At 41.2% G+C, this 14625-nt stretch overlaps 1 protein-coding gene across 1 annotated transcript in view; it reads right to left on the bottom strand.

The window, feature by feature from the left end:
* LOC122799991 (vegetative incompatibility protein HET-E-1-like) overlaps positions 1-14625 on the bottom strand; it is a 964337-nt gene that overhangs the window by 306002 nt on the left and 643710 nt on the right. The gene's annotated exons all lie outside the window — the stretch shown is intronic.

Genomic DNA, 14625 nt, shown 5'->3' with positions numbered 1-14625 from the left:
CATTGCACTAAATTGTTCTACTACTAGCTGATGCTTTCATGGGCCTTAATTAAATGGCTGCAGAGCCTTGCCTTAAACCTTCATTTCCCCAAGTGTAAGTTAGTTTATGGCCCAAATTAAATAAGTATTGTAAAGAACAGCCAAAGCTATTCACTGTCTAATTGGCATGTGATATTGTTAAGCGACTGCCATTAGACAAATTTCAGTATGATCTTTCAATGATATGAAAGTGAAGAATAGCATTTTGAAATTTTAGCTACATCACTGCTGTTAATAAGTAGGGTATATTTACTGGAGGTGATTAGGGGAGAGTATACCTTAATGACCTACAGTAAATAGCAAATCCGGGAAAAAAAGGTTTATTCATACATTCACCATGCAAGCAGTAGAACAAAAACCTCTGGTGGCGCTCTGTGTGGTTCACTCAGAAAGTCCAAAACAAAAAACAAAAGATAGAATCACACTAGTACATGGCCTCAAAAACTATGTAGTGAAAAATAAAAAAATAGCACTAGAACAACACATAAAAAAAAACAAAAAAACTTTTTAATGATAACAATGGTAAGCGCTTTCGCAATTTACAATTGCTTCATCAGACCATAAGGAATAAAAACATGACCACTTAAATACTACCCCACCCGATCAAAACTTTAAAAACAACCAATGAGTACAACTGCATTCAGCGTAGCCTAGATACTAACAACCACATGATCTGTCTGGGTTCCGGCGTGTAGATCGCGAGACAAATGCCCGCGAGCTACATCGCCGAAACCAGAAGGCCGCAGCACCGCTAAACCGTAGAGCGGTGCTGCCGAAAGGTAGATACGAGGCGGAAAGATGCGGCGGTGGGAAAGCACACAAAAGCAGACGGCCCCTAAGGCAAACACGCAGGCCGTCAACACATAGCGTAAACGGCCGGCAAACACACGCTGATCGGTGCGATAAACAGCACAACGGTAGTGCTCCAAAACAGTTGCATAAGCAGTTATTAAACCATTACTTACCCTCACAGCCCCAGTTGTCCACGCAAACACAGCAAACAGTCCCCGAGAAGCAGGAAGTAAAGTCCCCATCACGTAGAGCAATGCACAGCACACTTTACCCGAGAAATGCTGCATAGAATAGCAGGTCATGTGTCAGGCTAAACCCTTAAAGGTACAGACAAAGCAGTGTCAGGGTCAATAGACCACACACACTATAACCTAGGGAAACACCTGTTTGTGTACTAGTAGTAAGCATGTCACAGCAGGGGGTCTGTAGTATAGGACAAGCCCAAATAACAGGCATGCCTGCAACAAACAGTACCTACCCTGCTAGAGCCCCTGAGTGCAGTTGTAAGTGTGAACATGCCAACCTGGTAAAGCATGACATACTAACCCAGTAGCAGGAGATATAGTAGCTGTAACTCATCTCCGACTCCACAGTAGAGTACGACATGCAGCTTCTGCTAAACACATCATGTTGTCCCTGTTACAGGAGTATAGACAAGTACCCAGCCCCATGTAGGAAGACAAGGGTGCAAGACAGAGGTACCTCCCTAAGTAACATCTGCCACTTAAGCAGACACCAAGCCCTATACCGTGATTGGCTGGCAGCAACAACTGGGAGTTAAAGGGGCTGGCACAGTACACACAGAACCTGTGCTCAATCAGGCATCGTGGACTCTAAACAGAGTACAAGCATACGGCAACCCCAGGGATGTGTTAACTGCAGACAGTGCAACCATAGTGAAGAGGCGGTCAGAGACGGTTGGAGTGCACAAAGCTGTACAGGGCCACTGTGACAGACAGAGTTACTACACACGGTATAAGACAAGGAGGTGTAAACCGAGTGGCCTACTGTCTGGAAGGGACTTTCTCCAAGTTCAGTAGTATATCCCATACCAAGCTCCACCGGCTGTGATGGATTCTGAGAGACCATCTACAAGTGCTGCAACCATGCTGGAATGTATGTATCTGTATAGCCCTGGTCTGATTGGCAACAGATACAGCACAGTGCCCAGCCAACGTGGCAAACCCATGCTGGTGGTGGAGGGGTACCTCTACCATTTGGAACGTGAGACACCACCAAAACGGTACTGGGCATGTAGTGAGCGGAGGTCGAAGGCATGCAGAGGACGTGCCATCACTGTTCGCCAGGAAGAGGGTGAGGAATTGCTGAAATCACTGCCACACCAGCACGGCCCAGATGCAACAATGGCACAAGTGGCTACATTGCGAGCAGAACTGCGGCAGAGGGCGGTAACCGGTAATGAATTGCCGAGCTTGGTAATGCAGAGTGTGCTAGGCACAGCAGATGACAATGTACTGCAGGAGATGCCTTGTCGTGCAACCCTTCGAAGAAGCATCACCAGGGTACGGCAGCAGGCACGGGCATCCATGGCTACACCTCCAGCAACCCTTGCAGATATTGATGCCAGCCAGTATCCACTCCGTAGTGGCAGCTTCATCCTTCGTAGAAGGTCGGATATGGATGGTACTGCTTCCTTGGTAGTACTTACTACAACACAGAACCTGACTGACCTGTGCAGGTCCGACTTTGTTCTTGGTGATGGCACATTTCCCACACGGGCTGATATCTGTCGCCAGCTATATACATTACATGGCTGTATTGGCACCCCACCTCAATGAGGGTCGTACCCTGGTGTACTGTCTCATGACACGGAAGTCGGAGTCTGCATACACCACTTTGTGGGAGGTGCTGAGGGGTATGGCAACTGACCAGGGCTGCACTTTGTCACCACAGTATATTATGACTGACTTTGAGAAGGCAGCAATTCGTGCCAGCCGGAAAGCATTCCCTAGGAGTATTCTGAAGGGATGCCTATTCCATTTTGCACAGATCATCTGGCGACAGATCCAGCATCACCACCTTGTCGCCCTCTATGGCACGGACACTGCTTTCTCCATTGCCATTCGCAAGCTGATAGCGTTGGCATTCCTACCTTTGGATGATGTTGTCCCTGCATTTCTGGACATTGTGGCTTCCTTACCAGAATGTGCCCAGCCAATTGGTGTATTTCTAGACCATCATTATGTCTGAGGCCGACCACGCAAGTATGCATCCCGCTGTTCAGTACAGACACGAATGCCATCATCATACCCTCTGCGGTTCTGGAATGTGTCCGATGTCTCTGAGATGGACTTCCCACGTACTAACAACCAGGTGGAGGCATGGCATCGTCGGCTGAAGGTATTACTGGGTCGCCCTACTGTACAGCTAGCTGACCTTCTGTGTGTTCTGCAGCAGGAGCAGAACCTGACGGATACTCGACGTGAATCTCTTCTGAGGGGGATGCCTGTAACACCGCGTAAGAAGGCTATTGTAGTAAGGGAGCATCGCCTAAAGCACATCTTACAACATAAGTGTGACTACACTAATGTGCAGGATTTCCTCCGTGCTGTGGCACATTTCTACAAATTATGATGCTGTCTGGGTTTCGTATGCACCAAGCACAACACACATCACATTGCATATTCAATTAATAAAGGCTTAGCCCATAGCACACGGGTTCCATGGTACCACTTTCATGCCCACGTGGCATGCTATCCCAGCGGAATTTTCCACTAACAATTGCACATGGTGGCTTCTAAGGGGGTGCACAGTGTATCACTGTGGTGGTTTGTATATGCCACCTGTGGTTAGGGTGTAGGGGTTCCCTCAATTTTGACAGAGAATTGTCCACAGTCCTTTGTCACTGCAGTTAAAATGTCATCCTGCCATGTGTCCACATCCAGCTGTCTCACAGGTGGGTGTCGCACCGCCTAGGTGCCTGGACCCGATCTGTCTTACTACTCCATTCATAAACGACTATATGATTATCATTCAGCCTAAAACGTAGGACATGATGTCAAAACTGTTACAATTCTTAATCACAAGTATAAAACAATACATAAAAATTCATCTCGTAAGCTTCTTGGCTTTAAGTACTGGTTTCAATGATATAAAATCATTCAGCCCTGAGCCTCTGTTAGATCTTAACTTCAAAAATCCAACACAATTCAGTGCACTCAGTTTCATTAACTAAATCACATAGTCTTAAGCCTTCTTACAATGTCTCTAAAGCCCAAAACATAAAAATAGTCCATCTTCCTTCTTATTTATGTGTTTAGCAACTGCACTGTGACTAAACCCTCTGGGTGCACTTTATATCCTTTATTCTGATTGACTATTCTGAAATGCTAATGACCAGTTTACCTCTGCTCAAGATCCTGACCTGTGTTCCATGTAAGTTTCATGTGCATGCCTTTATGAGACTGCCACACATTGGATGCGTGGCCATGGGCAGCACACACTCTGACAAAAGATGTTACTGTCATTCATCACTTGCAGCCCTAATACCAAAGAAGTGCTTTTGGCATGTGGTGTAAAATATGCTGTTAAGCATCTAGCATAAAGTGCTAATTGCTTGATAATGGTTTTGGCAGTTACAGTTCAGAGGATGAAAAGTACCTACAGACTTGACAATTTCAGCTTCTAGGTACTGTTTTAGACTCAGTTACTGTGTGACTTGTTTTGTACCTCAGCATGACCAACACATGGAACTAGTTACAAGGATACACTTTAGTGATAAATGGTGAGATGTTGGTGCACCGAGCTCTGGCAGCCACAGCATTGTAAGTGAGAATGTTACTACAGCAATGACAAAACTATTATTGTGAACAACTGTGATGAAAATAACAAAATGTGAAACCTTACTGGCCAAAAACATTTGATTTCCTGCAATGTATAAAGTCAAATATCAAGAGAAGAAACTTGATAGGCATATTCTGTTTATGGGAGATTTTCAATCAAGTTGTTGAAGATAAAATGACCAAGCAAAGTGCAAATGTTTAGCCTAAATGTGCATATACTTAGCATGGCATAAAGTTGAAAATATGAAAATGACAGTTGCATTCTATTATTGAATGAAATACTACAAGTTACTATAATCAAATATTTCAGATTTGTAATTAACCATTTCATAAAGTGGAGCACTACTTAGTAGCATAGCTCTCAACCGATCGGAGACAAATCTCAACAGAATCAGGGACAAATCTTCAAATAATCAGGGACAATCAGGGACATTTTTTAAATATTTGTACTATTAACCTGAAACATTTGCAGAATAAGAGAATGTGGATTAATATAGGTTTTCTGACATAAAGCGTCTATAACTCTGAATTACTATCATTATTTATTAAGGCTGTTTCACCACCTTTTCTTTAGCAGTCACCAGTTTTAAGAGGGATTAAGAGGGACAGACCTAAGACTGGAGTCTATATCAGGGACGTCCCTGAAGATCAGGGACAGCTGAGAGGTCTGCTTAGTAGTACAAACATGTATTTAGACTTAAATCAAATCCATTTTCTGGGTCTTACTAGCCCTTCTTGGCCTACTACATTCCATAGGCTCTTTGGTTGTCTGTTAAAGAGATAAAAATTAGAGATAACATTGTTCCTGAGTTCAATGTTTTGCTATCCTTTGTAACTGCTAAAAAATAAATAAGTAAATAAATAAAAGGAGTATTCATTACTTTGAAAGCCCTTTTGCAGGGATACACTGTCCTGCATCCTCTCTAGTGCAGGTACTGTACCTCCAAAACCCTGTACTCTAAATATTGGTAAATGCGACCTTCAACATTGCACCTGTTTTCAGAAAATTGAATAAGTCCATTTCCCTCTTTTCTGAGATGATACAACTTTAGATGAAGTACATGGATACAGTATATGGGGCAGAGCACCCACTTCTAAGATTGTGGGGTAATACATGCCTGCTGTAGAAACCTAGAGTGTTACATTACAACTGTGTCTTCTTTACGTTGTCATAATGTTAAAAGGTAGTGTGGTGAGGGACTGAACTGTAATTCACTGGAAACGGTCATGTGGGTGATAATCTAATAGTGTAGCTAATGTTATACAAGTTAATCATTAATGTGACTTGGAATCTGTAACAGGCCTTTTGGTGCGTCTTTCACCATGCGCTGGTCTGCTATTCCCTGCCCTTCCCACTAATGCTTCTCCCACACTGACACTTCTATCTATAGACTAGCGACTCCTATTTCTAGTTTCTCTCTACTTTCCCTCTACTTTCTTTACCGCTCCCACTAGTCAGCCTTTGTGCGTGTTCACACTGCTACTTTTAATCTGTGAAACATGAATGGCAATCAGGAACTACTTAAACTGCTACAAACACATACGCTAACCCAGGGACTGTTAAAACTGGCTAAATCCCAGGTATTTGCCTTGCATTTAATGTCAAATCAATGTCGCCATTGGTAATTTAAGTAGAATTTAGAATCTCAGGTTGGGTTTTGTCACTTGGCCTTTAATTTGTTTTATATCGGCCCTTTTTGTGTGCTACTTTTAGGAGTAATTGAACTCCCCTGTGTACCTTTTGGGTGCATCTCTCACCACACGCTGTCTGCCTACCCCTGTCTCTTTCTCCTGATGCCTCCCTAACTCTGTCCTTCCCTTCCATTGTCTAGCGACCACCATTTCTTTAACTTGAACATAGATATATACTACATTCGATGCGATACCTACCCATACTGAACTAAATGCTCACTCATATATTTAACATTATATGTATGCTACCTTAATTGTTTTTTTATAAGAGCTGTTTAAGTGATTTTTATAAGTGCTGTTTAAGTGATTGACTATGTCTAGTGCATTGCTAGGCTTAATATCTGCTGTTTAAGTGATTGATTACCTGTTACCCTAAGTGTATTAACTGTTACAGATTGGCACAATAACTGCTGTTTAAGTGATTGAATTTCTTATTTATTTGACTTGGACTATCTCATGCAATGTGTAAACAAGTTCTGTAACTGTAATAGTGTCCCACTACTTTTGTGTCACAAGTGCCCCCACTACACTAATCCCACACCACTGCCCCCCACCCCCACTCATATCTCACTCTATCCTACCTTATACTCACTTCTGTAGTCCCCCCATATTACTCATTTACTCAGCCACTCTCATAGCTCCTATTCCCTTATCCCCTTGCAACTCACTTGTCTTATGTATTTTATTTTTGTTTTACAGGTTATTTAACGCTACCTGTGCTTCCCTGAATCTAGTCCTGGCCCAAACTTTCTGGAATACCACCTCCTGCCAAACATCTGTGGACTGTGACCTCTCTTAGTGGACTTAAAGTATATACTACTCCACTGGAACATATATATGCTGCCTGTTATCTCAGGGCTACCCCTGTGTTGGCTGTAGCTCACCTGCTGACCTCTCTCTCTCCACTACCGCATTCTCCTACTCTAACCTGCTAATCCCTCAGTCTTCCTAACCCCCCACTCAGCCCTACTCCTCTCCACTGTTAAGCATACCCCCACAATCCAAATTAATCTTCCCTATACCCATTCCTCCTTTTATCTGCTTGTGTCCTCTCTACCACAGAACAAACAAGTAAACTGGGCGGAAGAAACAAACAATCCAAAACAGGACAGGAGCCCAGCAGTAGCCAGCAGAAAAAGATGTTAATCCCAAAAAACACTTTCTTTTAACGTAAAGTCAATTTAATAAAACTTTTTCTCATGTTTTCGTCACTTTGAGTAAAGTAACTTCTTCGGACACACAGACAAACAGCAGTTACACAGTTTCTACAGTATTTAAACCATGTAGCATGAAGTCATGTGACTAATAGCAGCAATGAATTAAAGGTGCAGAGCACAATAATTCAAACACTATTAAAGTAAATCTTAAAACTTACATACTACCTGAAATAAAAAGTGTGTATGCAATCAGTATACAATATACAAGGATTATATTAATGTCATTAGTAAAAAGTTAAAAATACACTATCGTGTAAGATTTCTTAATTTAAGCAAACATGAAATATTACAATTCTCATTCAAACCAGGCAAGCAGAAAGCATTAACTGCCATTCTAGTTCTCGTACCTCTAATAGTACTGGATATGGGCCACCTCTAATGTCAGGAAGTACCTTGTCAATAGCTTGGAATTATGCGATTAGCAAAAATAAAACAGAAAATGCTTTAGCAAAACATGTTTCATTAAATGGTGGACATAGTTTCACGTTCCAAGCTATTGACAAGGTACTTCCTGACATTAGAGGTGGCCCATATCCAGTACTATTAGAGGTACGAGAACTAGAATGGCAGTTAGCAGTTACTGCTTTCTGCTTGCCTGGTTTGAATGAGAATTGTAATATTTCATGTTTGCTTAAATTAAGAAATCTTACACAATAGTGTATTTTTAACTTTTTACTAATGACATTAATATAATCCTTGTATATTGTATACTGATTGCATACACACTTATTATTTGAGGTAGTATGTAAGTTTTAAGATTTACTTTAATAGTGTTTGAATTATTGTGCTCTGCACCTTTAATTCATTGCTGCTATTAGTCACATGACTTCATGCTACATGGTTTAAATGCTGTAGAAACTGTCTAACTGCTGTTTGTCTGTGTGTCTGAAGAAGTTACTTTACTCAAAGTGACGAAAACATGAGAAAAATTTTTATTAAATTAACTTTACGTTAAAAGAAAGTGTTTTTTTGGGATTAACATCTTTTTCTGCTGGCTACTGTTGGGCTCCTGTTCTGTTTTGGATTGTTTGTTTCTTCCGCTCAGTTTGCTTGTTTGTTCTACAGTTTTTATGGCATCTGGATCACCTAACAGCCCAGCCAGCCCGAATTTGTTCGGACGAACACAACCTTTGCAAACTTTCCAACTAGTGGATTTAACTAACATTCTTAATTCACTGTCACAATGTACTGATTATCTAACTCAGAGACTTGACTCTGTAGACAAGCAGCGAAGCGGCGAACCTAACACTATTACATCTGTTAACGGAAACAACCAGGGGAACTTGAACTCCCAGAATTATTCCAATAACACTGACCCTCAGTTTCGGTCTTCAGATGGTTCAATACCACCGGGTCAACAAGTGACTGTTCCAGCACAACAGGTGGGTGTATCTATTTACAACTTGGCACCACCGACTGTAGATAACAGTGCTTCTAATGAATTTGTTAACACGAATGAGCTTATTGGAGTTCCATCTTTTACTGAATGGGTTAACAACACTACCAAGTTAAGTTTTAGTTTTACTAACCCCCAGGAACAACCGGCTCGTAATGTTAACCTACCTCAGACAAATTTATGTTCGCTTGCTGGCAAATTGAAATCTTTTGATGTGAAACTTTTAAAATTGAAGAAGCTCCAACTTGAGGTGGTATATTTTAGACAATGCTTATCTGAAAGGATAGTACCTAAGGGCCTTAGGTGCTATCAATATCCAACTGGCTTAATCCCAGATTCTCCTTTCCACACAGAATTACTTTCTTTTTTTGACCAGCAAGGCTTTCAGCTTATGGAGTTAATGATAAAACACTACTCATTGCAGATTAAGAATTTAGTGAAGGAAGTCGAAGATTAGGACCAAACTATTAAACTGCATCCTGACTTTGTTAGATATAGGTTTGACTACAACAGAGTCTTTACCAGTATTAAGCAATTGTTGACAGACTTAAAAACAACAAGATTAAAAAAATGAATCGTGACCGTATGGCATACACTAATGGCTCTGCTTATCCTAGACCACAAATTTCACAGGTTTGGCACGATTCCAACACAGTGACGCCCCTGACAGAAGTCAAGTCAACTAATAATAATTCTGTTGACAGTCTATTACCACTTGAATCTGAGGTTAACAACATTGATTTCACTGATACAGTTAGGCGAAGTGAAAGAATTCGGGCTAACAATTCACGTGAGGGGCAAGCAAATAACAATCAACTTGCTCGAAATTTTCACCAGGACAAGAACAACATGCCCACTACTGGGGCATATCACCCTCAGTATCAGAGGAACAAAAGGCGGAACAATTGTCGGAAGAGATAGTTCCAAATGACTCTGTTGCAGTAAATAACCTTGTTGTTCTCACTAATTCTAAAGGGGATTTTAATATTTACAACTTTTCATCTGTTGTTATAGAAGCAAATTTAGTAGAACTGCTAGCGAAGGGTAACACACATGTTTTAAGTAATAACATTAATATAGTAAAAACTTTGTTAAAGTGTTACGTAAGGAAATTAAATCTTTCCTTTTTATTAGGCAATGTTCAACAAACTGCACATGTACTTAGGCCTGCTAGTACATTAAACCCTCCTCTTCATCCCCTTTTAGCTCTTTATGAAAGCATGTGTGAGTTATACATTAGACGCATACCTTTCATTAGAGCTAGTAATACTTTTTATAAACAGAGCAACATCACTAGGGAACAGTTAAGAGCACTAAAACTACTTAGATCAGCTCATGTCCATTTAGTTAAACCAGTCAAAGGTGGTGGACTGGTTATCTTTGACATCACTGATTATAATAAAAAAATGGAGTTAGCCTTGAATTGTCCGGCCTATGCTAAGGCATCTCTTAACGAACTAAATATTGCACAATCAAGGATTAGAGATTAACATCTTTTTCTGCTGGTTACTGTTGGGCTCCTGTTCTGTTTTGGATTGTTCCTCTCTACCACAGCAAGAGATCCTAAGCTCCCCCTTATTCCTTGCCCTACCTTGCTCTTCCTTAAGCTTCTATACTTGTGCTTTGCTTCTAACCCCCTGCTATCCTAATCTCTGGCCCACTACCTCTGCTTATAGCTAGAACCCTACACTCTCTTTTCTCTCCCTTTCTCCTCTTTTACTGATTGTTTTTTTACTGGGTTCTTCCTTGTCGGTGCAGCCTCGCTCCATTCACCCTCACTACACTGAGGCTCACTTTGCTCTCCTACCCTACACCCATTTCCACCCACCCCCAGTACAGTTTCCTTTATACTTAACCATCCCTCCCCTTCCTGCCAAGCCATCCACTACAATTCCACTTCCTGCTTATCACCACTCCCACATCCTTTCCTAACTTCCTCTCTCCACACCCAATCCAATCTACTCATCATGCTGCATCTACTTATATCTGCAACACTACTCACTCTACTCTCTGTCTCTAACTCCTATCACTACCACCTCACATATCCATTCCTCTGTTCTCCAACTTCTCACTCATTCTACAGCTTTCCTACTTCTTCTTCCTTTACCATGTCTCCAAACCTATTTAACACTTCTACCTCAACTCTATATAAAAGACACATACTACAAGTTCTCAAACCATCTAATAAGACTAAATCTAAACCACCCAAATACTATCAACCTTTCACATCAATTGCTCTTCTCATTAAAGACCTACTCTCCTCCGGGGACATCCACCCCAATCCAGGCCCCTCTACACCCCCCTCTCCCTATCCCCCATACCCCCATCTACCTTATCTACCTCCTCCTCACAATTCTCTTCCAACAATTTACCAAACACACAACCTCTGTCCCATAACTCACCTCCATGTAAACACCTAACCTTTTATTCACTGAATATTCAAAGCCTAGCTAATAAAACTACTGAGCTACACTCTTGGATTGCTTACAAAACCCCTCACATACTATTCCTATCTGAAACATGGCTCAAGCCACATATCTGTAATAGTGAAATTCTCCCTCCTGGCTACAACATCTACCGCTATGACAGATCTTCAAAGAAAGATGGTGGCATAACCATCCTCTACTCTAACACCCTTAAACTTTCACCTTACTTCACATCTATTCCCAGCTTCCACCCTGCTGAACTTCTCATTCTAAACATTCAACTGAATCCCCACAAAAAAAATGGCTATAACTTCCATCTATCTTCCTCAGGGCAACAATATACCCATTCTGGAAAACATCTTATCCTGGTTCACTCTCAACATACCTTATGAAACACTCATCCTTGGCGATGTCAATATAGACTGGTCAAAACTATCTACTGACTCTCCCTTACATAGTATTCACCTTCATGGTTTCCACCAACTCATTTCTACCCCCACTCGCTTCCACAAAACCTCAGCCTTCAGCTCCATAATAGACTGGATTCTTACCAACACCCCCCATTACTACCACCAGCCCACAACCTTATCAGACTCCCTTAGTGACTATCTCCCTACCTCCATCCTAAGATACAACTCCCGCACTCTTAAACCCCACCTTTTCAAAGAATGTAGAAAACTATCTACATTTAATTCTTCACAGTTTAACTCTATTCTACAAAACGTGGACTGGTCCATCCTTAGACAACTCCCTCTAAATGATTCTGTTAACACTTTTAACAGCATTTTCATGTAAACTCTGGACTCCCTAGCTCCCTCCAGGAAGATTAGAGTGAAATCCAATCATGCTCCCTGGCTTTCAAGGGAAACTAAGTCCATCATGAAACAAAGAGACAGTGTCTGGATAGCCTGGATCAAATCTAAACAAACACCTCTTCTTCTCAAATACAAACAACTACGCAATTGTGCTAAAAAACAGGCAATAATAGACAAGAAGTCATTCTATAGCTCAGGCCAGAACAAATATAATTCAAATCCTCGTAAATTTTGGACAACACTCAAGAGCATCCTTTACCCAGGTAGTCCCTCTTTCCCCTCACCCTACCCAAACACAACTCCTGAGGAAACAGCTACCCTACTTAATTCACATTTTATATCCTCCATCCAAAATCTCCTTCCCTCTTAACCTACCTCTTCCTCTTTACTTGACCCCACCCCCAACGCTACTTCTTTTTCCTTTAAGCCTGTTCCCATTTCCTACATCAAATCTCTACTGCTCAAACTCAAATCCTGCTCCCCCTCTACTGACAAATTACCTCCTATCTTCCTAAAACTCGCAGCTGACTCTATCGCCTACCCAATGACAATATTAATAAATAGATCTATGCAAGAATCTACTGTTCCTACCCTTTGGAAATCTTTCTACACTATCCCTCTCCATAAAGGAGGTAACTCCACTGACCCCTTCAAACTATCAACCTATTGCCATTCTTTCCCCACTATCTAAGATACTAGAAAAATGTATCCACACTCAACTTCTCCATCACCTTCTCAATCACAACTTACTCATCCCTACTCAACATGGCTTTCGCCTCTGTCACAGCACAAGTACTGCTCTACTCTCCTTCACTCAGACCATCTTTGGACAACAATAAACTTACTTCCTGTCTCTTTCTTGACCTCTCCAAAGCTTTTGATACAGTGTCTCATCCATTACTTCTATCTAAACTTGCTAACCTTCACCTTTCCACCTCCACCCTCAGCTGGTTTGCTAGCTATCTGTCTGGACCCAAACAATCAGTCAAACGGCTCACTTCCCCTTCTCCTTTCTTACCTATCTCTACTGGTGTTCCACAAGGTTCCATCTTGGGTCCCTTTTATTCAACATCTTCACCAATGATCTTTTCACCTCATGCTATCAGTCTTCTCTCATAGAATATGTAGACGACTCCACAATCATTTCTACAGCCAACAACATCTCTGACCTACACTCCCTAACTCAAACAGCTCTACTTTCCACTGAACAATGGCTTTCAGAAAACTTACTGATCCTCAATTCCACAAAAACCAAACACTTACTCTTACTGCCCCACTCTCTTACTCATCATAAATCCTCCTTTATCATTAAGTCTTGTAATAACACAGCTATCCTACCTGACACCTACCCCAAACTCCTAGGAGTCATCATCGACGATGAACTAAAATTCAATCAACACATACAGCAATGCATAAACTAGGTCTCTTATACTGGAACAAAAAAATATCTCAGTTCTGAGGCTAGACTCACCCTAGGACAAGCACTTCTCCTCCCCTCTCTCCTCTATGCCGCTCCAGTTATCACAAATATCCAAAAAACTACCCTGAACAAGCTCCAACAATCCTACCACAAAATAGCCAGATTCATCACTAACTCCCCAAACAACACACACCACTGTATTGCTTTAAAGTCTCTACAATGGCTAGAACTCCTACAACTACTACATCTCTACCAATTTCACATGCTGCACTCTGTGCTCTTTAAACCATCCTACTGTCCATCTTTATCTCTCCTTGTCTCTGTCTACACCCCATCTCGACCCCTCCGCACCTCTAATCTACAATTGCTTGATATTTACCACCCAAATAAGTCAGTAGGTAAGCTACTCTACAAACACTCTGTGGCCCAAGCCTGGAACAAACTTCCCCTTGACATACGCTCAATCTCTCACACCCCACTATTTAAAAAGAAACTTAAGACACATTTACTCAATTCCAGAATCTGCCCCTGCTATGACCCTACATAGTTCTCTCCTCCCCCCACAATGGAATCACACTCAGTTCATCCTTCTCACACTCTGCACTCTGCCTCACTAGTACAGTTACATAGTATTTTCTTGAAAAAAAAATTTGCTGTCATTTAACTGTTGTTAATGTCATTTTCTATTGTTTACTACTGTAATGCTAGTTTTATTTCTATTGTTTGCTGTGCTTGTCTACCACTGTAATGTTTTATTGTACTATCTGGAGCTTTTCTCCTCAGGTCTCCACTGAAAATGGGACAAAATCCCAGTTGGACTAACCCGGTTAACAAATGTCAATAAATAAATAAATAAATAAATAAATCATAATATATCACATAAAAACAACATTTGTGCCATTCATTTTCAGTGATATTTCCATTATATTTTATGTTCTTAGGTCAGAGAACTTATTCAGTTATAAATACTTCCCAGAATTTCATATAAAGCACTCTCAGATATGTTTTTTTCTGTTAAAGTATGT

Source organism: Protopterus annectens, chromosome 4.part0 (genome assembly GCF_019279795.1).
Source record: "Protopterus annectens isolate FY-2018-M chromosome 4.part0, PAN1.0, whole genome shotgun sequence".
NCBI classification, from domain to species: domain Eukaryota; kingdom Metazoa; phylum Chordata; order Ceratodontiformes; family Protopteridae; genus Protopterus; species Protopterus annectens.
The sequence above is the reverse complement of the archived record's forward strand: the minus strand, read 5'-3'. Positions and strand labels throughout refer to the sequence as shown.